The sequence below is a fragment of the Grus americana genome, chromosome 5 (assembly GCF_028858705.1).
Source record: "Grus americana isolate bGruAme1 chromosome 5, bGruAme1.mat, whole genome shotgun sequence".
In the NCBI taxonomy this organism is placed as follows: Eukaryota; Metazoa; Chordata; class Aves; order Gruiformes; family Gruidae; genus Grus; species Grus americana.
The window spans coordinates 54,728,025-54,752,344 of record NC_072856.1 but is presented as its reverse complement, the minus strand read 5'-3'; the positions used below and the strand labels follow the sequence as shown (position 1 = coordinate 54,752,344).

Here is a 24,320-nt window from a genome sequence, read left to right as displayed (position 1 = left end):
AGGAGGATTAAGTTCGGGAACTCTCTTCCTAAAAGTCGTATTTTACAGAGAGGCAAATGAGGCACAAAAAGTTAAGCTCTCTATTCAAGACCATATATAAAGTTTGTGTCAGGCGTGGGAATCAGATACGGGAGACTTAAATGCCAGGCCAGGTCTTTTAAAACAAAATCAATATTCTTATCAGTGAGGGTCAAATGTGTTGAAAAGATAGTTTACTGAGCCAGATTTTGCAATCCAATATAGGTGAAGTCAGAAAGTGAAACTAATATGAGAAAACAGATTAGATTTTTATAATATTAATAAACTGTAATAAATAATAAATAAATTGTTAGTGGTAAATCAGTGCCACTAATCTTTGGAGTGATTAAGAAAAGATTTTCATTTAAAAAAAAATCCGCATTTCTGACACAGGGCATTACCTCAGAATGCTGCAGAATTAATCAAGATGCTTATGGGCAGTCTTTTACTTCTTTTGCACGGCAGAGCAAATAATTTATTGATACCTCAGTGTCACCCATTCTTCTGGGTTGTTTGGTGCTTTTTTTCCTTTTAAATTTTATTGTTGGAATTATCAATACAGTCGTGTCCTCAGGGAATAATATCCATGCTCGTAAAGTTCAGTTATAAACAGCTAAGCTTAGACACTTCTCTTTCTTCTGAACTTCTTTTGATTTGGGATTATTGCCTGACTGTAATTTACTTTTTTCCTTCACACCATGCTTGTCAATCTGTTGACCTGGTGTCCTGGTTTTGGCTGGGATAATTTTCCTCTTAGCAGCTGGTGTACTGCTGTATTTTGGATTTAGGATGAGAATAATGTTGGTAACACACTAATATTTTAGTTGTTGCTAAGCAGTCAAGGACTTTTCAGCTTCTCATACTGGCCTGCCAACAAGAAGGCGGGGAGCACCCAAGAAGCTGGGAGGGGACACAGCCAGGACAGCTGACCCAAACTGGCCAAAGGATCTTCCATACCATATGACATCATACTCAGTATATAGCTTGGGTTTGGCCAGGAGATGGTGTGGCTCAGGAACCAGCTGAGCATCATCTCTGGGTGGTGAGAAATTGTGCTGTGCATCACTTGTGTATTATTATTGTTATTATTATTTTTATTATTATCATAATCACCATTATCTTTCTTTTCTGTCCTATTAAGCTGTATTTATCTCAGCCCATGAGTTTTACCTTTTCCTTTTCAATTCTCTCCTCCATCCCACTGGGGGCAGTGAGCAAAGGGCTGGGTGGTTGTTTTAGCTGCCTGCTGGGTTAAACCACGACACCTGGCTTTTTCTTTCTCAGTGTCAGAAGAAATCAATGAGGATTCAATTGGGGGATTCCTTTATTATCAATTTCATTGTTATGCCTATTTTATCTCAAGCTGTATACAGTACTTGCTTCATCAGATTTCTCTAAATCCTAATTCCAGTACGAAAATCCTATGTTTGTTATTTCTTAGTTAATCCTCAGCCCCTCACTTTATGCAAAGAGAGAGATGTATTTGCTCTTCAGGAGTGAAGGTTTTTAAAAGCAGCATTTGTTTGGTTCCTCAGGTCCCCGTTGCCTCTCCCCACCCCGGGAACAGGGACCATGTTCCTGCTGTGAACATGTCACCATCTCCAGGAAGCAGACGGTGACATGGGGTCACACACTCTGCAGTGCTCCCTCGAGCTCACAAGGATGTCATCGCCTGTCTTGGGGACCTGGATTCCCAAACAATATTAAAAATGCAGTCCCAACCTTCTTTTCCCTGCGGCCTTACATGAGGCAGAATCTTTCACGTTTTCAGGTAGCCCTAACTTTGTAAAATGTCACCATTCTTCTTAGCTTCTGATTCACACTCAAGTTAGAAAGTGACCTTCAATAAGAGCAGGTGACTCCATGCTCTCACCTTGAGCTCCCAAAACTGGAACCAGAGGGTGCACTTGATTTATCCAGTCACCAACGTGCTGGACAACATTTGACAGAGAAGCAGGAGGGCACGCAGGCAGCTTTTACAGGGAAGGCTGGTCCTCAATGGCCACAATGACACTATCTACATTCCTAGCTTCTCTGCAGCCATCTCTGTCCTCTGCCAGCTCCTACCAGCAACATTTCCAGCCTCACACAGGAGTTTGGTCTGAATTACGCCATCTTACTGCTTTTTCTCTGGTTTTTTCACGCACCACGAAGACCCTTCATTTTCCCCTTTTCCAGCAAAATTGAAAGACAATTTCTCACCTTCAGTCAGTGGGATTGGAATGGTAATTCCTCAACATAATGCAGTCTTAAGGCAAGTTGTGCAAGGGTGCAGAGGTGAGGGTTATTCCTTTCTTCAGACAGTTGCAGAGTTGGTGAGTTCCCCTCGATCCCTGGAAACATGTTTACAACTTCTCCCTCTCCCTGTTTGTCTATCAAAGTGCTGCTGTTGACACCCAAGCGCCCTGCCTTGGCGCCTCGAGAACTCCAATGAATTAATAACCACAGCGGCTTTGCAGAGAAAAACACTTGAGAAGACACACATCAGTAAAACTTAAAGACTCAGGCTTTCAAGTGGTATTTAAGTGGCACGAGCTGTGGAAAGATTCCAGCGTGACTTTCACAGCACCCACCTGCATCACTATAAACCTACATAGCTTGCATACATTTCTGCCTCAATATCTTCAGAAAGCTGGAGCAGAAAGGATTTAAGTATGTCTTGCATGAAGTTCTTAGGTGCTTTGGGGCATTTCTCTGATACAGCAATGCTGAACTTGGACTTTCCGAGTCAAAGCATGGAACTGTCAGAGCATCCTTGTGTGCTGCACGGCTTTGTCCCAGCACAGGGCAGAAGCTACCAGGAACTGCTTAGGGCCTCCTGTGCAGGAGCTGGAGCATCTTCCAGAGAGGCAGCCTGCACTGGGATGTACAGGACTCATGTGTGTACATGACAACAGGAGGGACAACGGGAGCAGCTTGCCCTAGGCACCGAGGCGAGGGAGCGTCCCACGTCCTCTGCGGGTCCCTGGTCCCTGCAGTCTGGGAAGGCACCAGGGTGTTGTTCTCACAAGCGCATTGTGCAAACATGAAGGCAAATTTCACATCGCTGCCTGCAAAACCTGGTGTCGTGCTGGTGCAGTACCACAGAGGTAGAGCTCCACTGCTCGGCTTGAACTGAGAATTAAGCTGAGAGCTGCCACCGGGCACGCTGAGCTGTCACTCTTCAAAGGGCTTGGGTTGTGTAAGCAGACCAAGGGAATCGCTAAACCACAGACAATGAAAACAACTTTAAATGAGACACTAAATGAAAGGAAAAAAGTTGTCAAAATGTCAAGGTTAATGTTTTCATAAAACTAACCAGGGAATGGCTAGACGGTATGAGTGTAAACTTTAAACTTAATTAAAACTAATTTAAAGTGTGAATACAAAACTAACTTCAGTCTAGACAGTCAATAAATCTATCCTCCTTAATGAAATACTGGTCCTTTTGGTATTTCTGGTCAATTTTCTTCCTCATCCTTGCAGCTATGTGTAACTTTGAAACTCAGCTTCCTGTCTGTCAAAACCGGAGGAGCGGTGTGGAGCGGGACCACAGCTCCCGTGGGTCCTGCTCCGCGTCCTTCCGCGCCCCGCGCTGGGCAGCGGCTCTGCCCCCAGCCCAGCTACACCTCTGGGATGGGCAGCAGCCTCCGAAAATGCATGCTGAGCCAGGGAGTGACAAATGTCTGCCCTCACCCCTTAGCTGGAGCATGATGGTTTCTGCAGAGGATCTCAGAGGGGGTTTCCTGCAAAGAGCCACAGCTCTGCCCGGGCTCTAGAGGCAGCCCAGAGGAAGGCAGCTCCTTGTCGTACAGCCGGGCAGTGCCTCTGCTATTTGGACAGTCGGACACAGCAGAAATGGAGCCTGCAGTGCCTCTGAGAAAGCCTGGCCCCGGCAGGTCTCCGGCAGATTTTAAGAGATCAGTTTAAAAAACTCTGGAATCTTGTTTTCTTGCATTTTGTTGTTAGTGGGCATCATCATCCAGAGTTAGAATTATCTATAAATTATGTATTTAGCCATTTTCCTGATCTTTCAGGCAGTTGAAATAAAATTGCTTTTTATTTGCTTTTAAGAAGGGAAAGGAAAATGTTAAGAACTCACTATGATCTCAAATTGTTTGGTTGTTACTGGCACAGCACATACCATATTTTTACATACTATCCCTCCTGGTAAATGCTAGAAGGAATGTATATGTGCTCTGCAAACACACAGGGCAGTTGATCTTCCTTCCTTCTTTCCTTCCAAATGTTCCTCATACTCACTTGTGTGTGCAAGCAGTCTGTCAAGAATTTAGTGGAATCACCACACTTTTTGCTTAGACATGCAAACCTCCCTAGACAGCCCCTTTTGCTTCACCTTTCCAAGCTTCAACATGTCTATCCTTGTTTTCCTTAAACAAAAATTCCAATTTTGTGACCAGTGGGTACCTTTTTTTTCCCTCTTTTTAAAAACATGCCTTGTTCAGACACACAGTTTGCAGCCTGTGCTGCCAGTGCGCTGCGGCTTTCCGCGGGGCAGGATCTGGCCTTGCACTGTGCTAAAAAATGATGGAGTTGGGGAAAAGGTGTGGGGATGATCAGCATGTTCATAACCAAGATTGAAATCACTGGCTCTGCCATCTATTCCACCTTATGGTCTTAAACTTGGATTGATACTTGCCTTCATCTGTCTGCCTCTACCTCAGCAGGAACTCCACAGCTGTACTCCTAATAAGTCCATCAATATCGGCTCAGAGTTGTGAATAACAGAACGCTAAATCAGTATTATGGCTCCCTAACAAAATAATGATATTAAAATCTTGCATCAAAGCCATTTTGTTAGGGAGCCATAATATTAATTTAGCATTCTGTTATTCACGTGCTGAAACAATGCAAACAGACACAACCAACACTTCGGCTGCACATGAGCAAATATGATTCTGGATATACAGTGAGAATAATTGTAACCAGGAAGACTACGGCACTGAAAATCTTCCTCAGGAAGGTCACTAACCAAACAGATTAGATCGGAAGCCCATGTTTTTTTCTATACAGAAGAGACAATCTGAAGTTTAATTTCATTTTCATAAGACAAAACAAAAAAGTTGAAACAGCATATAAAGCCAAGAGCATATCGCAAATATTCCGACTGAAGAAAAGCGTCAGTTAAGAGCCAGGATACTTCAGATGAATGTCAAGATGTTTCAACTTACAAATATTTTTTAAGTTACCAAAGCTGCCCCTATTAAAACAATGCAAAGATCTTATTTTCTTCCCAAAGAGACTTCAACACAAGCCATTATTTTTTTCCTCCAGTAAAAAAAATAATGGACTTAATGCAAGTAAATCCTCTCTGCTTTTTCTCAGTTACTGGTGAGGAATCTCAGACATGCAACGTGTGACAGAGCAGTACAGAAAAATAATAATCTAACTGTACAGGAGATATGTCCTGGCATAGTAAATCAGCACTGGCTGTTCCCAGAGCTACTGCCTGCATTCATGGTTTTCTTTTATTTTAGAGTGTTTTGTTAAATTGAAACCTGATGATGTATTTTAATGAAGACCTTTGCTTAAAAAGATCTCTTCTTTTAAAGATGAAGATACACTTTTCCTAGCTCTGATGGCAGTTCTGTATCATATAATCTGCCTGGATCTTTAGAGTTGAAAATTTTACCCCCACCACTGAGACATATTTCTGAAGAAAGAAGTGCAGAGATTCAGAGGTATCTGTGAAGGCAACCTACTCCAGCCCAAGCACATTGGTTAAAAGGAGAGACCACTCTCAGAAACACAGAAACAGCAATAGCACCTAGAAATTTTGGTCAGAAGGAAACAGGACAGGGAACCTGTACTCCAGTGAGGGGCACCCAGCAAAACTCTTAGGCACACGCACAGCTTTGGGCAGGAGGCACCCTGAGGGGACACGGTCACTGTTTTGGTGCCTTTGGCATGGGGTTGGGGCTCATCCCGGAGAGGAGATTAGAGCACCCCAAGCCTCCACACTGCAGGAGATCCCCAGTGCCTGCCAGTGCTATTGCAGCGGATGGTTTATCACCACGTGCAGCAGGACAGGTTTCAGAGCCCTGCCTTCTGACCCCAGCGTCCCCATCCCCAAGGCCGCTGTCAGTTTAACAATGAGGTTGAACCATTAAAAGCAACTGCAGCTTCCTCAGGAACTGCTGCTGCAGTAAGAAAATATCAGGAAGCGGCACCTCGGACCCGACTTTGTGCGAGCTCAACTTCTTTACCAGAAGAGCGAGCGGCAGAGCAGTAAAACACCACGCACACCTGAGAGACTGGAATCTCTTGGCTCCCCACCAGCAGGACCCAGCCACGGAGGTGGCTGTCAGCTTAGCATCTGGGGCTCACACGTACACAAAGCCATCTCCAGAGCAGCCTGGGCTGCAGGCAAGACTCAGTGTTACCTTCCTGATGGAGAAGGACCCAGGAGAGAAAGGGAGGTGGTGGTGATCCAGCAAGCCAGCAGAGCCCTGGGGAGCTGCCCCAGTGCAGCCCGAGCCAGGGGAGAGCCCGCCCCAGCTCCCCTCGTTCTGCTGGCAGAGGTGAGGCAGGCAGGGCTGTTTCACCACCTTCAGCACCCCGCTGGCCAAAAATGGCCTGTGCTGAGAGCTGACCTGCGATACGTGATCTTTTGTTGGACTGGGTTTTGCATTTTGTTTTACTAAGAATTGCTCGACTCGGGAGAATTTATACTTGGATATTAGAGAGACATAAACAGCCATAAAAATTCCAGCTCTGCTTGTACAAATGATCCACTGATGTGTGGTAAATGCACTCTATTGCCGCACTAAAGTCAATTTGCAATTGATCATATTGCATTTCTAGTGTCAGCAGATATGAAAACATGTCATTTACCAATGCTTAATGAACCTCTATGCTGACAAGACATAAATATCAATAAGCAGCTCTCCAGTTAAGGAGGTTAACCAGCAAAGTACTCAGTGAAAACATTAAAGAGGTAATCATCTGGCAATTGCTGTATAGATGGAGCAGCTGCCCTCAAGGATGACTAAACCTATGCAAAGGACCATTACAGGAAAAAAGGAGGAAAAAAAAAGATGCAATTAACTCCATGTTATAAGCTGAAAAATTCTAATCTGAATGAAAAAAGTAATTGCCCTTCTGGATTGCACTTGTACTCTTTTCCATGAGTTCTTCAGGTAATCTACTTTAGTGGGGTCTTTGACCACATTGGGTATTTGGAAAGGCAAAGGCAAAGCAGCAAGTTGCTCCAATGTTGCTCCTCTTAATTCTTCCTGGTAATGTTGGTCCTACCTTCTCTCTTTTTTTTTTTTTTTTTAAAATCTTTGCATTGCTTTCATGGGTATTTTAATCCTAAGATCTTCCTTTATTTTTAGGACAAAGCTTTCCGTTTCTGTAAAGTTAAAGCGATGCAATAAAGGGAACATTACCAGTGCTTAGAAGCACTTCATGAAAGTAAAACACAGCAGATTAAACTTTGCTTTATAGTTAATGGAGCAATTTAACAGCAGCTACATTCACCACTGGACTGAACATAAATTTCAAGTTCAATTCAGATTTTAAGCAGATGTAAATGGTGTTTCCATTTAATCTGTGAAGCCCAAAGCAGCAAGAGTTTTCTAAGCAACCACAGGAGTCCAAAAGACTTTAACCTCTGATGGCTCAGATATACCTGCTTCTCCCAGGACAGAGTGTGCACAGTTCCCCTTTTGCAGCCAGCCCTGAGTGAAATTGGCCCGTTCTGTGCAGTCAAGGACAAGGACAGTGCAACTGAGGGTGATGCTACGGAGTGCTGTTGGCAGAAGCCACATCTCCTCTGTGAAATCCCCTGACCTGGGCATCCTTTCCCCATTTTACAACCGTTTCCCACCCCAGGCAGACACCAGCTATCCTCTGCCTGCAGCAAGCACTGACCCGTACCCCAGCCGCTCCGGGGTCAGGGGTCCCCCTCCTTGCAAGCCGCTTTCCCTTGCCCGGATGAGCCTGGCAGCCACCTCGCCGCACCCCTGCGTGCTCTGCCCCTGCTCCACTCTGCCTGAGGAGCATCTCGCCTCCCGGATCAGGCTCTGGGCTGATATCCCAGGCATGAAGCCTTTTCTGTAAAAGTCAGAGGGCCACATCCAGCCCACAGATGGCCAGACTGACCCTGCTTCTGGAGGGAGGAAAGGCTGACGCCTGTCAGAGGCCAAAAGCTTCTGGTTTTGCCAGTGCCCAATACCAGAAACATGTGAATTAAGCATCTTTAAAAAAAGAAAAGAAAAAAGAAACAAATAAACGGAAAAAAAAGCCGTTATATATTGCCATTAAATAGTGGCAGGCCAGTGGGTTTCAGCGCTGCATCATTCTGAACCAGCACCTCACAACTTGCAGCTGCTTTGGAAAACCACTGAGTGGTTCACATTACAAACAGTTACCTGAGGCAAAAGGAAAACTGTAGCAAAGCTGGAGGAAGAAAGGGAATCTTTCCTTTCTACAAAAGAAACATATGGATGTTCAGAGATAGCAGGCATTTAAGGAAGTCGCTGCCTTTTGTATATTCAGTAGCCACTGGCTATTCTAGTGACAAACACTCACTGATATTTTAATGTATTGTAATGACAGCTGTGCAAAATCACCACATGTATAAAACAGGAAAAGAGGTTTGTACAGCAAAAGAAATGCAATTAGCAGGAAATTATCTGTGTTCTGGTACAGCCTTTGCCATGCACACTGGCAGGGTACCACATAAATCCTTCTCATTTCAGGCATGCTCTCCAGCAGAAAACTGATCATGCAGACCCAATCCTCCTCTCTCCCGTGTAAGTCCTATCCTATTTCAATGCAAAATATGTTGCCCCTCAATAATAACAATCACCCACAGCTCTCATATCACATTTTTCATCAGTAGATGTAAAAGCAAACATCAGACCAACAGAGGTCAGTGCATTAACCCCATTTTGCAGCTTCAGAAAGCGAGGAATGGGAGACACCCCTCCCGGCAGGCTGAAACAGAAGCAGGGCTTCAGTGCCCAGGGATGCTCCCCTGGGATCCTTATCCTCTGTGCCTGCAGCCTGGACTGAGGACAGGTCAGATTCAAATGGCACAGCTGTGTTACGTGTGTCCTGGGCACTCAGCACGGCTCCCCCGTTTAGGCACCAGTATTCCCAAGTGCGCTCGGCGGAGCTTGTCTGTTTTTCCCTCTGGTTACTGCCAGTGTCCACATGAAGTTGCATTGATCTGCCTCTACTTGCACCTCTCAATGTGCAAATGTCAGTTTTCCATACGCCATTAAAGTGAAAATCTTCAAAAATGGAGTAAAAACTCAAATTTGCATGGATACTTTTAAACTATGATTTATATTTTTTAAGCATTCTGATAACTCCACTATGGCCAAGCTCCAAACCTCAAGTAACAAACATAAGATGTAAAGGAGATGAGAGAGAGGTTTCCAACATCCCTATTACTGTATGCATTAACTGTTGGTGATGAAATTCAGTAGGTGTAATTGTAGAACTGCTTCTCAAAGGGCTTCAAAATGTGCTGAAGAAAGCAATATACAATAAAACAAGATGGCACAAAAGCCTTCATTTCCATTGCTAACAGTTAATTGCATCCCAGCTACTGTTTGACCAACTAGGATTTGAACCAAACATGAAGAATGACAGAACTACAATCAGTAAGACAATCGTAATATTGATTTAAATATATCCTCCACATCGACCATGGTTATGCACAAATAACTTGGGAGCATTCCATGTCGCACAGCAGTACTCTAAAAATACATTTGCTTTCAGATAGGATTATAGATGGCCGAGCAGTTTCTTCTTAACTCACACCTGAACTTCAGAGTCTTTGCCCACTACAGTAAGCTTTAATCAAATTAAACATTTGCTCCCAGGTATGATTATATCTCAGCCTTATAGAGATATCTTATTATTATTGCTGCTTTGTGTAGAGGGGGAAAAAAAGGCTTTATGTAACTCCATGCTTGATTTTTCAGAAATGAAATAAAAGAGGAGGTTTCGTTTGCACTGAAGGATGAGATTTCCCTCTGGATTTGCTGCCCTCTAGATATCTTTCAGCAGAAAACTGCTGTGCTTTTTAAATGGATTTTGCAATAATCTGTTTTAGCTGAGGATGCAATGGGGAGGCGATAAACGAGTACAAAGGCAGGGAAGAAGCAGTGTTTAAGTAGTTTGTCAAGATGCTTTTTACAAAGATAAAATGTCTTCAGACAATGCCAGTTGTCCAAAGGAAGGGGGGCGGTTATACGTGTCTATGGGGGAGACAAATCAGTGCTAAAGAAGTGCTGGGTGGTTGCTGTTATGGGACAGCATGCTCCATTTGCTCCACAGAAGGAGCAGTGGGATTATCAGCACATCATTCCCACGCACTGCTCCACTAACGGGCGTTAGTGCTGATGTGAGAAAACTTACATGAAGAGGCGTATTTCTTCCCCCAAACTCCCTCACTCTGTGTCTCGTGGATAATACAGCTCTGCACAGCTTTTCTCAGTGATGCCAAGTTCTGGGTTGGTACTGCCACTCCAGACATTCTGGATTTGTTTGGTTTTCTCTGTAGCAGAGAATGAAAATGTTTCAGAGACTTTGACAGAACCCTATTTGCTAAATTCTCCATTTCCAGTCTTGCGGTAGTTCTGATCTTCTAGTAGGGATCTCAACAGAAATTTTTTTTAGTAGAGGGATGTGTGTGAGTGTACAGGCACACAGCGCAATAGGAGTTTAAGAGAAAAATGTCGTACAAAACAAGAGCAGTACTGGTGAATCATTATAAGATAATACTAATAAAATGAGGATTAGGTAAGCGAGGCAGCCTATAAATAAAAAGTAACTATAACTGAATTCTTCAGTTTGTTCAAGGCCAATTGGGAAAAAGATGTTATTCAGACTACCTAGAGTAAAAAAACCTCTAAAGGTTCCTCCAAATGAGACAAGACAAATAAATTGTTTCAATTACCTCTCTATTTTGTGTCTTAACCAAGGTGTTTACTTCAAGAAAGACTTTGGGGAAAAAAAAAAAAAAGAACCACTTTATTATTAGATGGAGAAAATAAGGCCTGGCTTTTGGACCCCCAAATCTTTACACATGTATCCTACCCAGCTTTCAGGTAATTTGACTCATACACAAATACTTGTGTAGACTTCGCCGCAGGCCAGATCCTGTAAAAAAGTACGTTTGTTCTCAGCCTAGATGTAAATAGTGTTATTGATCCCAAAGAAACTGCCATTGCAGCAAGCGCTGCTTGCATTTCAGTGTCTGCAGGATCAGACCCTGTGATCTGACAGCTTGACAAAATTATATGTTGGCATGTAGAAAGCACCATTCATCAAGGGAAACTAAGGGAAAAACCAGTTATTAACTCTCAAGGTCAATGTAGAGTGATCAATATTATTAGTTGCATGTGGATACGTTGAGACAGCAGTTCAGCACTTTAGCAATTATCTGAGATTCAATACAAGTATTAAATACTTAAAGTATTCAATCATGGGTAGTTAAGAAAAGAAGCTCCTAATTCTGCTCACCTTTTGCAGGTGAAAGAATTCCTTCAGACTCCAGGTATTGCTGGACACCCTCTGCCCTGTGTACGGGAGTCAGAAAGGTAACATTTTGTCTGTCTTGTCTTTCTTGACACTGGAAACAGAAATCTCCAACTAGCACAAAATGCCCTACCTTGGTGACATATTCAGCCTTACCATAAGCCGAAAATTCTCAAATCCACCTGGACAGCCTGTTGCCAACAGATTACAGCAGGACTCTGTGTTGGAACAGGAATATAGTGAACAGCAGACTGGAGACGTACTTGCTTACACGGCACACGGCACCACCTGTGCATGAGCCTTTAAAGTATTATTCCTGTCCTATTGTCATGTCTTCAGCTGTTTTCAGACTCTAATTTATCTGATTTGATCAATCCAATCCTGGGAACCAGCTTCTTTAGCTGAAGACTTTGTTATGAACTCTTGCCCACTCCGTGGCTTTGGGAATGGAAAGGATGCTGAACCCGCGTCCCGTATTCGATTAACTTGGGCCAGCAAAGAGCAGAAAAATTCCCAAAGATAGTTTGTATTATATTTTGCAAGTGTACTCAAAAATATCAAATGCCTTTTCAAGTCCTTGGCCTGAATGTCCAGACCTTGGCCGTTCTCACCAACACTGCTGGGAAGAAAGAATAAGCGCTACATGGTTGTTAGTCATGCCATTTGTTGCTTGCCTGAAAAATGCTTATATGCTGTGGTGATAAGCAGAGAATGAGGAACCTGAACAGAATAAAAGCCTTGCTCTTGCTTTGGACCAGAATCTCAGGTGGATATTACTATTTATAAATTCAAAGACTACCACTGGTTCAGAGCTAAATTTCAGGCACTCATCCAAATTGAACCCAAAGCTTAAACCTTTTGACATGAGCCTTCCTCTCCACCAAGCATTTTTTTAAACCCCAACAAAAACAACAGCACAAAACTGTATCAAATGAGCTGGAAAAGTACAGAGAAAAGGAGGCGTTCAGTAAGAGCCCAGAAGCCATAGCTCTGACTTACATAAGTGAAGGACAAGTGGTGTCTTCTATACAGGAGAGTTTATTTTCCTGTCATGATCTAAACTAATAGTGAAGGTGGGTTCACTTGTCAGATGTATTACTCCAAAAGAGGGATGATGTTTTCTAGTGACAGAGTTAGCCACCCCCAATGTGCACGGGACCATGATTTTCCTCCAGTTCCACTGCCAACATCAACCGTTCTTCCCACCAGCCTAACCTGAGTGAAATCTCTCCTTCCAGCAAATAACGCCAGCTAAGGCACCTGCTGCCCTGAGGCAGGAGCACTGATTGATGAGGTTCCCTAAGCTTTGTGCTGAAGGATGAAAGCTGTGACAGCATCTGGAGGAGTGAAGCGTTGGTAAAATCAACACAGAGAATTACAAGAAGTGGTAAAAGTGGATGTGAAGGCAGAGGTGCTTTATTGCTGGTCTATTTTAATTCAATTCTGCCTATGGAAATTCACAAATAAGAGACTTTAGTGCTGATTTAAAGAAAGAAAGGTGTACAGACGGCTGAGCTGAGGGAGGCACAGATGTGGAGGGGAAGAAGGGAAATGCTTGGTACGGATTCATTAGAAGTATCACATTTTCAGCCGCACTGCTCACCCCAGTTATGTTTCTCCCACTTCAGGATGCCAAAAGTATCCCTGTTGCCGTCTCTCTGTGCGCTCACCTTCAGCAGCTTCTCTAGGATGGGATATCCTCCCAAGTGTTCCCCCAGGGGACACCGGGAGCTATACAGCCAGCACAGCATCCTCTGCTCTATTCCAACCTCCAGATCATGACAGTAAGTTAGAGCCAGAGAACACAGCTGGACCCACACCACGTGTGGCTGACCGCTGGGTGCCAGGGTACTTCCCAACAGCCCATGGCATCCGACAGGAGAGTATTCCTCGACTGGACACGAGCTCAGTGTCTTGGTGGCCCCAAATGGGAGGAGTTCAGTTATGGGCTCATGCTGCAATCATACACTATTAACCTAGCAGATCTCCAGACCGTCAAGTAGTCATGGCATCACAGTCTATTTGCACAGAGCAAACCTCAATATTTGCTTTAGTAGACAGGATTTTTGACTACAATGACCGGCACGTGTAGAGGGAAACCTGGACTGCCTAGGTGACTGCGCTACAGAGAGCCTTGTCTTTGTGGTGCAGAGCTAAGGAATCACGACTCTGTTCTTGGTTTTGCCAAAGATCTCTCGGGGAAATCCCCTGCCAGTGCTGGACTTCAGCAGCCTGGCACTGTTCTTTGCACAGTGTTTGTTGTGACCCTCTTTTCCTTACACCTTGTAAGATCATTCAGGATCTTTATAAACAAGGCAGCACAGGAATACAGATAGCAAATTGTCAGTGTCATGCTGTTGCTGGGTTTCCTTGGAAGTCCATACAAATACGTATGACACTCTGCACAGATCTACGCACAGAATAGTGACCATGAGGAAACTGCTAGTTGTCAGGATTTGCTTGGCTCTTTTAGCCCAATAACTCTGTGCTCTCTGCTTGATAAATAAATGTGCATTTTTCTATATATATGTAAATCAAGAATAAATAAGTGGGATTTGTTTAAAGTTCCAGTCATTCTCATCATCTATATACAGATAAAAAGATAAACTAATCAAAGCAGCTGCAGAATGTTGCATTCTGGACAATTATGGAGGCAAAATAATATTGTTTAATGATATATCAAGCTGACACTATCACCTTCTCACCACAGCCATCAGCTCACACTGGTGAGAGTTAGGTTCTTATTGGTATATGCAAAATTAATCCCAGTGGCATTAACCAGGTTTACACCCTCTGAGGATTGACCTATTGCTTTGCTGCAATGACTTCCACTTCGCCATGTGCCCAGGGTGACCGGTGAATTGTGGATGTATACAGTCCCTATGGCACTTTTCAGACATTCGCTGTTGTCGCATTTTTCCAGTTGTCCCAGTTTTCCCCTTCCCACCTCCTTTTAAAACATTGACCATATAATTCACTTAAGCTTCTAAATGAGATATGTCTATAAAGAGCATCTGGGTCAGCCTGCCTTAATTTGAAAATGTCATTACTCCCACACAGAACTTCCCCCACCAGTCCCACAGCAGCCATCACAGTTTGTATGGCTCCCAGACCAACCTTAGTGAAGTTGTGGTCTTTTCATCTTTCAGAAAGCAGGAAAATAGAGGGAGGAGATAAGAAAACACCACCTGGAGTGGTGAAGGCTGGAATTGTCCAGGGAAATAGAGCAAGGAGGTATTCTCATTTCCACAGATTTTTTGGGCTGCAAAGGTGTAAAATTTTATCTGAAGAAGAGAAAACAGTAACCTTTTAGCTTATGCTTAGCTCAGTTCCAACTATCTTTAAGTCAATTTCGTTTTGCAAAGTTCAGAAATATTCAAGGTGCTCCTGAGGTTCAGAATATCATTACCAGGTCTTCCGCATGGCCTTTCCTGTGGGTAACTGAAGAAAGCTGTTTCTGGGTCAGTGGAGTTAAAAGGATTACATCCGAACTAAAAGTGGGATGCTTTCCATTTTCTTAACCTAAAAGTTAAACAGCTAATATGCCCAGTCTCTCTCTATAGTCAGTTTGATGAAAGGCACTTTCAGAGAGAAATTCATTCCATCCTATAATAGGTATTAAAAATAGGCTGAATACGTTGCCCTCTGGAGCTGTTTACCTAGATATTTAAATGTCTCCAGGAGCTGGATCTGTATCTTTAGCCATAAGGGACTGGATTCGGTTGGAGGCGAAGATACCCCCACGCAGGTGTCTACATGCGAGTGATGTGTCCAGGTTGCCATCGTCGGGAGATTTGGCCAATACAGTAAGCAGACCCTTGAGAGCAATTGAGGTCACTCTCAAGCAGACAGCCAGGACTGATTGTGTAAATTGGCAGCTGAAGATCTCCAGTGTGGCCTGCAGCTGCCACTCCAGAACAGCAAAAGTCCTGTGCCAAATCTTCAACTCTCTATGGATGTCCCACTTACTCCAGGACGTCTCGAATGGCACCAGACATCTACGTTTAAGCAATTGAACTGAGTCCCTGGTGCCTGCACACCTCTCTGGACCCTTCTGGCAGTACTGACTGACCATCATTGACTATGATCAGAGCACAGACAGCTGTTTCACATGTAGACACCTCCATGCAGATGCCAATGTTTGCCTAACTCTCATGTTAAAACCTACCCAGGTTTTACACACAGTTGTGACACAGCAGCACCACAGCAAAGCGCTTTTCAGCCTGTGTATCCCACCACATACGGCCCATTTTCCCAAGGAGGACACAGAGACGGCACAAACAAACCTAGCATCACTGGTCACTTGTCACTGGCGCTGCAGAAACGGGCTCAAGCACAAACCCTACTCAGTGGGTTAGTCAGTGTTATTTCATTGATTAAAAAAAAATTAGATTAAGTCATTGATGTAACAGGAAACTGAACCTGAGACCTGGAGGAAGCATCTCCAGCAGAGTCAGAAACGAAGCCTACAGAGTCTCACGATTCCTGCTTTGGCATCATGACCGTGGCCCCCATACAAACTGCTGTAAGAGGTCTGGGTCTTCTCCTGAACTATTTTCTCTGCCCTAATTACAAGCAGAAGAAAAGCAAGTGCCTTTTTGAATTTCATCAGAAAGTGCACAGGCTTGTATTATCACGGTAATAAAAGTAATACACATTTTTTGAGCTCCAGTGGGGCATATCAACAAAAGCAGCAGTATGTTTTGAAAAACAGTAAATCACTTTCTTAACAGCTAAGCCAAACTTTGGATGCTTTCAGCAACACTTCAGTGTGGTAAAGAAAATAGGTACTTTGGGTTCAAACTTATTATCATTCAAATGCCTGTTTATAAAGGAATGGTAGGAGACATTTAAAATATGAGTGCAAGCAAGGGCTCTTCAATCTCATGAGCCAATCTAAAGTTAAGTGAGTGAATCACTCATCTGCGATCAGCTAATAGGAGGAGAAAATCAACTCTAAGAAACCAATTATAGTTCCATCCCGCTATCCTCCAGGATGTGATCTCAAAGTCAAGTCAGTCCCCAGAAACCAGTCTCCAGGACTCACTGGGAATATTCAGCATGACAGAATAGGGTAAACTTGTTTTCAGAAGGTCTGAATGGAGACATCCAGACTGAAAAAGCAAGATAGCAGCATAGCGTGCCAACTGGTATAAAAACCAGAAGGTAAAATTACAGGGATCAGATTGGCTTCAGCATTTGAAATTGCAATCAAAGCAGGACAGTGAACAGAGCGAAGTATTAACCCAACTACTGATACAGTGAAACAAGAATTTGCCTAACAGAATTCAAACTGATAGGTTCCTATTGTCCTCTCAGGATACCAGCTCCCAGTGCTCTTTAGGGGAGATGTTGTAGAGCTCCATTATGTACTCTTCATGATCTCCACAAGAAAAATGAAATGTCAAGTAATAATCTAGAGGGGGCTCAGATGCAGTGTCTTATTTGGGGCTCCACCATATCAGGCTGAACTTGAGGATTGCACTTCCCTGTCAAATTCAGCTTCCCTCGAAGTGGAAAGGACTTTAAACAGCAAGGTTTCAGTACTTACAATCCCTGAAGTCCTTGAAGAAAGAGGGCCTCTCTGAAAGGGGGATCCTCTATTTCATCTTCAGTGCCAGAATTACTACATAAACCATCATGGCCCTTTGCCTGGATTTGGAAACCCTGGGCACGATTTTCAAAGCAACTAAGCACCTAAAGTTCCAGCTGAACTCAGCAGTTCTGCAAAAAAAACCCTCACAATAACTGACAAGACAAAATAATACATTTCTTCTGAGAAAAAATTCTTTAATTTTCCTTTAACTTTGGTTTCTCCAAGTAGAAAACTAGATAGCAATTACTCCTAGACACAAGATCTGAAGTTTCACTCTCCCACATCATTTTTTGGGAGGTAAAAAAATGAAAAACAACTTGTCCACCAACTCAAAGACCCTACCTTAAGCCATGAAGGGGGGTGGAGGAGGATCGCAAACTGCATGGTTACAATTTGCCTTATTCTGGCAGGATGATCAGAAAACATATCCATTTTTTTCTGCTAGCTGGAGCCAAGCCAAACATTCACCACTTAGATATCTTAGAAGAGTTCTCAAGATGTTATTGATAATTAACACAAACCTTTTTCTCAAGACTGTGCCTATAATCTCTATTTCCCACTCCATAGTGCTGCTACTGAGGAGGAAAAATTTCTTTGTCTTAACGATGAACAGAGTGGTTTTGAGAATTGCTCTAGGCAACCATCCCCAACATTTTTTTGTGTTATCTAGTTCAAAGTAGTTTTGGGTATAGGAAGAGATGTCAGAGTTGTCTGCTATTCTGCTAGCGTAGAAGTAACAAGATCACTGCATGCTGGTCTGAGACTCAGCTCCAAAGAAACATTTGATGATGGCATTGATGTACAAGTGGTTCAAGTTTTTTGTAGGGTCTTAGTTCTCTTGAGCTTTGACCGTTATGGTTGTTTTCATAAATGGAAAGGAAGGACCCAAACCTAGTGACCCTGAAGTGTCAGCGATATAGCTCTGCTGTGGATCTTGCATCTGGAAAAGCCCACAAGCCTTCATATCATCAAACTGTCACGTCAAGTAGCTGAATTACTGTGTGACGACACGAGCCACAGCGTCCCATGGCAATAGAGAGGGGAGGCTTTTCCCATAGAAGAGCACTGAAAAAGCTGAGCAGCAGGACTCTCGGGACTGTTGGGGAGCTGAGTGAATCAGCTATGCTGCTCTGCTCCATGTGGCCATGGCTAAACTGATTTCACATCTAAATTAGCTAATTTAAAGGTGTCCTGGGCACCTCTGTTCCATCCTTTCCTCGCTTCTGTGACTGCATAGAAAATTTAAAGGAAAAGGTGAAACAAAGTCTTTCTAAAATCTACAGTCTAGTTTATCACCCATAAATACAGAGCTTCTCCAGGTGTCTTGTGGCTCATGCTGCTGCAAATACAAAGTGAAACACTAGAAATGCTGTATACTGGAGCTTGCTGATATGAAAATAACTGTACAGAACAGAGAATAGAGAAAACCAGCAGGGTTATTCCAGAAGCCTGTAAATTCTTCTTCTTCTTTTTTTTTTTTTTTTTAGTTTGCATCATCTAATGTTCCTGTAAATCGGTATTTTCTAATCAGCAGAGCGTACTTTGATGTTCAGATGTGCAGCTCTCAAGAATGAGGCATAGCATTCTACGCCTTCTAATGAGCTGTGCTGGTACAATTGACTCTTGCTGGGCACCAGAGTCAGTACCGCTGCGAGCCGACAATGCTATGGGGAGGCAGCAGCAGGTATGGAGGAAGATGAGCAACAGCAGCATCGCATACCTGGGAAAGGAAGGGAAAGAAGAGGAGATCCTAGGAATGAGGGAAGAATACATGGAAGCAAAGATCAGAAGTGGAGGAGGAGTACTGACAGGCAAAAACAAAGGATAAAGGAGTAGTGGAAAGGAGGTAGTAGTTCTGCTGTCTGTCTAAAAGAACGAAGAACCACTGGTTGAAGTTGATGAAAACTGCTGATTTCTAGCAAAGGATCTGAGCATGAAGTATTTGTTAATTATTTTTTATAAAAACTGTTCCACAGAATCCTACTGAGTTTTGTTTTTTTTTTCCCCAGGTAACATGGGCAGTTTGTCAGCCTTTGCTGGCAGCATGGAAGAAGGCAGGTACCTTTGCAGCAGCACGTGGGAACAAAGAACACAATAAGGAGGCCACAAATCATCCCAATCTGCATAAAATTAAGACAGAAAAAAATACATTGTTAAGGGTAAAATTGTGGATTCTGATGACATTTTCCTCTCAGCTCATCCAGAGTATTCGCTATAAACATACAGGGATGTTGTTAAATGATGTTGACATTGAAACTGTATCTAATTAATTCATGCATGGCATTTGGGTGGAATTAATACTTTCCCTCTTCTTTCTTCTTCTGAATTTAGATTCTTCACCATGTTAATTTTCTGTTTCCCTAGTACAAAATTCCTCCTGTTACATAGCTAATTCAAAATATTTTTTTAAAAAATAGTACTGTATGTACCTCTAGTGAGTGACACTGGCAGTGGTAAAGAAAATTCAACCAACCAGCCCCTGGCTTTACCTAACAAGTTGGAGGTTCTTAACATTTTTGTTAATATTTTTCTTTCCCCATGCACGTATCCACCACAAAGCTGCTATCTTGGTGCTATCTGCAGGAAGGTCCCCCACCACAGCTGCCACTGATGCTCCTCAAGTCCCAGTTTCTGCCCTCCCGCAGTTCCCCAGAATGGCCTTTACATCCTATGTAGGACTTAAAATTTAAAAGCAGTGTGTTGGCTTTCTCAGCAATATTCAACTTTTCGGACTCGTAAACCTAACAGGCATACAGAAACAACCTGTGGCTAACGTCTCTTGGAGGCTGGAAATAGGTCGCTCATCCCCTTTCTCAGTTTCTCACCTCCCAGGGCAGCTGAAAGCAGGACTTGGTGTCATGTAGGTGGGACAACACCGTCACTGGCAGGAACAAGTCATGGGACTGATGCAGCACGGAGATGCCAAGGATGGTCAGGGCTTTTTGGGCATGCAGCCTGACACAGTCCCATCAGCCAAGAGATACACAGCAAGCTCCCCTCTCTTTGAGTTACAGTGTCCTACATAGGCCAAAGGTCCTTTGAGGTTTATCTGAATTACAGTGATTGCTGCTGCTTTATCCATGACAAGACTGGCTCAGTTGGAGTTATAACAGATTAATGATGAGGCATGATTTTTCTTTGCAGAAACCTTGCTCTTTAGATTTTATCATGACACCATCTTCACTTTTTTTTTTTTCTTTCCCTTTTTTCCTACTCTAGGTTCTGTTTTCAGCCAGTTTATGAAACAGAAATGTATATCTGGGTAAAGAAAGTGTGCTTCCTTAAATTATCTCGATCCTGGTTTTAACTTTGTGTATAATTGTTACCTTCCACTTCTCCAATGAAATAGCTATTCTTAATTAGGGAAGGCATGTTTTTGCTGCAGATTATCTATTTCATACTAAGCTCCTTCAGAACTTTTCAGTGTACCATCTGGAGCTGATGATTTGCTGCTTTTTAAATTATCGATTTGTTCCAGCTCTTCTTCTGACACATCTTGATTACCAGCAAAGAGCAAGTCCCAGTAGGTATTGCTCTGATATTCTCTGTGCTGAAGAGTGATGCAAAGAAATAATTTAGATTCTCAGCAATGCCTTTATCTTCTTTAATTTCTGCCTTTAATCTTCAGTGATCCAGTTTCTGAACTACCAATTAATTATTTCTGCTTTTCTGACTGATAAACCTGAAGCTTTCTTATTTTATACTTTAGCTGCTTGCAGTCCACCATATTTCCTTTTAATTTCCCTTTCATCTGGTCTTTATGCTAATTAATAAATTTATGTATTGGTAAACTAAGGTTAGATTTTCAAATTTGGAAGAATTCCCATTTGACTCAAAAAAGCTCTCCAGCCCTGCTATTCCGTTGTACTGGTTTACTTTTTGCCTGCCTACTATTATTTTTGTTAGAAACATACATGCCCTCTAGATCCTATTATTGTTCTCAAGTGGAATACGTGGCATCCTTAAGGATTTTTCTTCCTGTACTCTTCTCTCAGGAGCTTTCTTGATTAACCCTCTCAACATGGCCAAAACCTGGATGTTCTGAAGTTCAAATTTCAGTCACTTTTCAGTACTTTATTTCCCACTAAGTTATTGGCCCGTATTACATTTATATGTCTGTTTGCAGCTTCAGATGTAATCTTGCCTGGAATTCCTTCCTGCATGTTGCTTAAGATTAAGAACCAAAAATTAGCATATCATGATTTGGGCACCTAAAAAGAGGAATTTTTATCTGAAATAAATGGAATCTGAATTCCATACCTACTTATGGCTCTGGCCCAGGCTGAACAAATAGGCATCTACCCCATGTTTTAGACCTGCCAAAGGCAGAAACCAGGCAGCAGCTGGCAAATCTGGAGTGTATAATCCAAACCAGTAACAACCTGGTGGTGGAAGCTGCCTTTGCAACAGCATAGTGATAATAGTACTTGCTTCTGGACATGGAAAGTCTGCATTTGAGGGTCAAGCCAGCATCTCAAAGCACCCAGCAACAGCCACCACGAGAGAAGAGAGCACACATTCTCCTACTTGTTGGGGCAGGGCTCCTGCCTCAGAAAGAACTGCAAAGCGTCTGGGGCAAAAGAAAGCCTGACTTTGCAGCTTGGTGGGTTGGGGTCTCAGAAGAGAGAGGTCTTCTACATTTGAGTCATTGCGCTGATCCTTAGCACTTTATTTTATCGAAGAGTTCAGTGCAAAATGGTCCTTAAAACAAAATATGCAACTTATTGTCTGGTGCCCGCTGAGACTCCCCTTTAATACATAGGAAGAGCTTATCTTTCCAAGACAGAGGTATGCAGGACCATGTTGATCAAGTTAAAGTCACGACCTGAGCCCTAAACCATCTCCTGCTCACAGCATTCACTCCTGAGGCCTGGGCTTGAGCAATATCCAGCACCAGATCTAAAACCTGACAGTTCTTAGGCAGAGTGAAATGACCTGTACCTCAAGTCCACAGGAAAAGTGAAGGTTTTTGAACAGGCTTGCTTCAGGCTGCTTTATTTCTGTTATGAGTCTTCCTAAATTGTTAGAAGCTTCTTCAGTATTGTGTTCTGGTTTCCTGCTGCTGACACCTAATTACCGCTGGACAAGAGAGCTCCTCAAACCCTGACCTACCCAGCTCCCTCCTCATGCACTGCCCAATGATTACTCATGCACTAAAAACCCCACAAAGTGTCAGCTGAGCTTTAGATCATTTATTGTTTGCAAGAAGTTGGGAAACAAAAATACAAAAAATCAGCCTACCTCTGGCCATTGAAACACTGTTAATGGTTTAGGAAGAGAGGAGATGAAATGCAGCACAACAGACATAATCCTCAAATCTTTATACCACTGGCCTCCCTGGTGGGTCCACACCATGTGTGGTTTGGCCATCCTCCCCATGGATGGATCTCTCCTCACCAACCACTTCACTGCCGGTGGCCACGCTCACCTCAGCCACAGAGAACCGGGTGCAACAAACTCAAAATGGCTTCATAGCAGAACGGCAGCTGCACTTAGCGAAGCCTTGCAAGCCTTCCAAATACCTGCAGTAGGCCTGCTCTCTGCCTCTCTGCCTGAATGTAGAAAGACCTCATTTTGGTAATACCCGTTCAAATAGAAAACAGCTCAGGTAGAAGACTTGGGGAATTAGAGCTGCTGATTTACATCACATATAAAACCCCAGTCACTGTCTGGTTACGCACGCAGAAATACTCAGAGACGTAAGCCCTCCTGCAACTGGGGAAAAGGCCTTTACTGAACTCTTCCATTAAATATTCTGCAAATACCTAGTCTGGTGACTTCGTGCTGAACAGCCACTGCCAGGGTGTCCGCTGACCTGATCCTGCTCCTTCTGTTCTTTCCTGGCCAAATGTGAAGCCTCTGAACCCAACCAGAGGATGCTAATAAAAGAGCAAATCAACAGAAAATGTCACGATAACCATCTGACGTCTTGCTCTGCTGAGACACCCTGGACTGAAAGAAACCCAAATTCCCCTTTGCCACCTCAAATTTTCCCATCCTGAGCCGGCTGCAGACCCGCATGCTTGCCGTGGCCCACCAGCGCAGGAGGGAGGTGGGCATCTTGTACCCCAAGACACGGGGTGAGTGTGCCCTGGAGCTGTGCACCCTGTCGGGCACTTGCAGCACCTCTGCTCTGTGCATCCCGCACCCGCCGTACACCACAGACGAAACGGCATTGCGCCCTGCGCTCGGCCCCGCTCGAGTCCTCGCCTTGGAGCAACAGAGCCGCCCTCGCACTTACCTTTCCCAGACACGTGTGTTTGGGGACAGGCTGCCTCAGAGGATGGCAGAGGGAAGCTGGCAGGCGGTGGGTCCCCGAGGAGCCCCCGCGAGCGGGCGCGCTGCTCCCCACCCCTCGCAGCGACGCAGCGGGCACCCAGCAAACGTTTGGCTTTGGCACGGTGCTTCTCAGGCGGTTGCTCGGATGAGGGCAATGAGCTATGAAGCTGCTCCCCGCCTCGGCATTACTGTCTCGCCAGCCACGCAGTCCGAGGAAAAAACATCGCCTTCAAGCGCTAGCGTCATCTCCATCGAGGGCGTAGGGTTGTCTGTCTGGGAATGGCATTACATATCAGACCGGGATGTGCTCCGGGTTCAACACTGACACCTTCTTCTCCCAAAAGAAAACGAGGACCCCAAAGAATAACATGCAACACAGATGGAAAACAGGGAGGACCGCATTGAAAGATGCTTCTGGGTCAGGGCTGTGCCGCTTCCCCGGTCCAACAGCACCATCTCCTGGGTGGCCCCGGCCGCTCCCGGCAGCTCGTCCCGCAGGCGCTGCGGCCCGGCGGCATCTCCCCAAGGAGACCCTCAGCAACCTTCCTCTGGAGCCGCCTACCATTTAATTGTTAGTTTATTTGCTTTTATTTGCTTTCCTTTCAGTCAGTATCAGTCTTCTGGCACCTGTTTCCTTTCACGTGTTATCGCTTGTCTCTCACGGAGCATCACAGACAGATGAGTAAATACACGACATACTGAAGAATCTTAGATTCTGTATATTTTTTAAATCAGCGGTACAAGACATTCTTGAATACCAGCCCTAAAAATGGTCTCTACCCAGCTGTGAAGGTTTGAATATTTACCCAGGCTTCATGGAGCACATCCTCTTTGAAGTAATCAGAAAGCACTGCTGCTCAGAAAATACCTAAATTTTCCTTAGCAAAAAAACCCCAAAAAACCACCAAACCCCAAAACCCAACCAAAC

The 24,320-nt window shown here is 43.9% G+C and overlaps 1 protein-coding gene across 1 annotated transcript in view; it reads right to left on the bottom strand.

The window, feature by feature from the left end:
* The window catches only part of TUNAR (TCL1 upstream neural differentiation-associated RNA), a 172,358-nt gene extending 148,593 nt beyond the window's left edge, over window positions 1-23,765 (bottom strand). Inside the window, exon 1 of the mRNA XM_054828782.1 lies at window positions 23,355-23,765. The gene's annotated coding sequence lies outside the window, so the exon portion shown is untranslated. The remainder of the gene's footprint in view (window positions 1-23,354) is intronic.
* Between the last annotated feature and the right edge of the window lie 555 nt (window positions 23,766-24,320).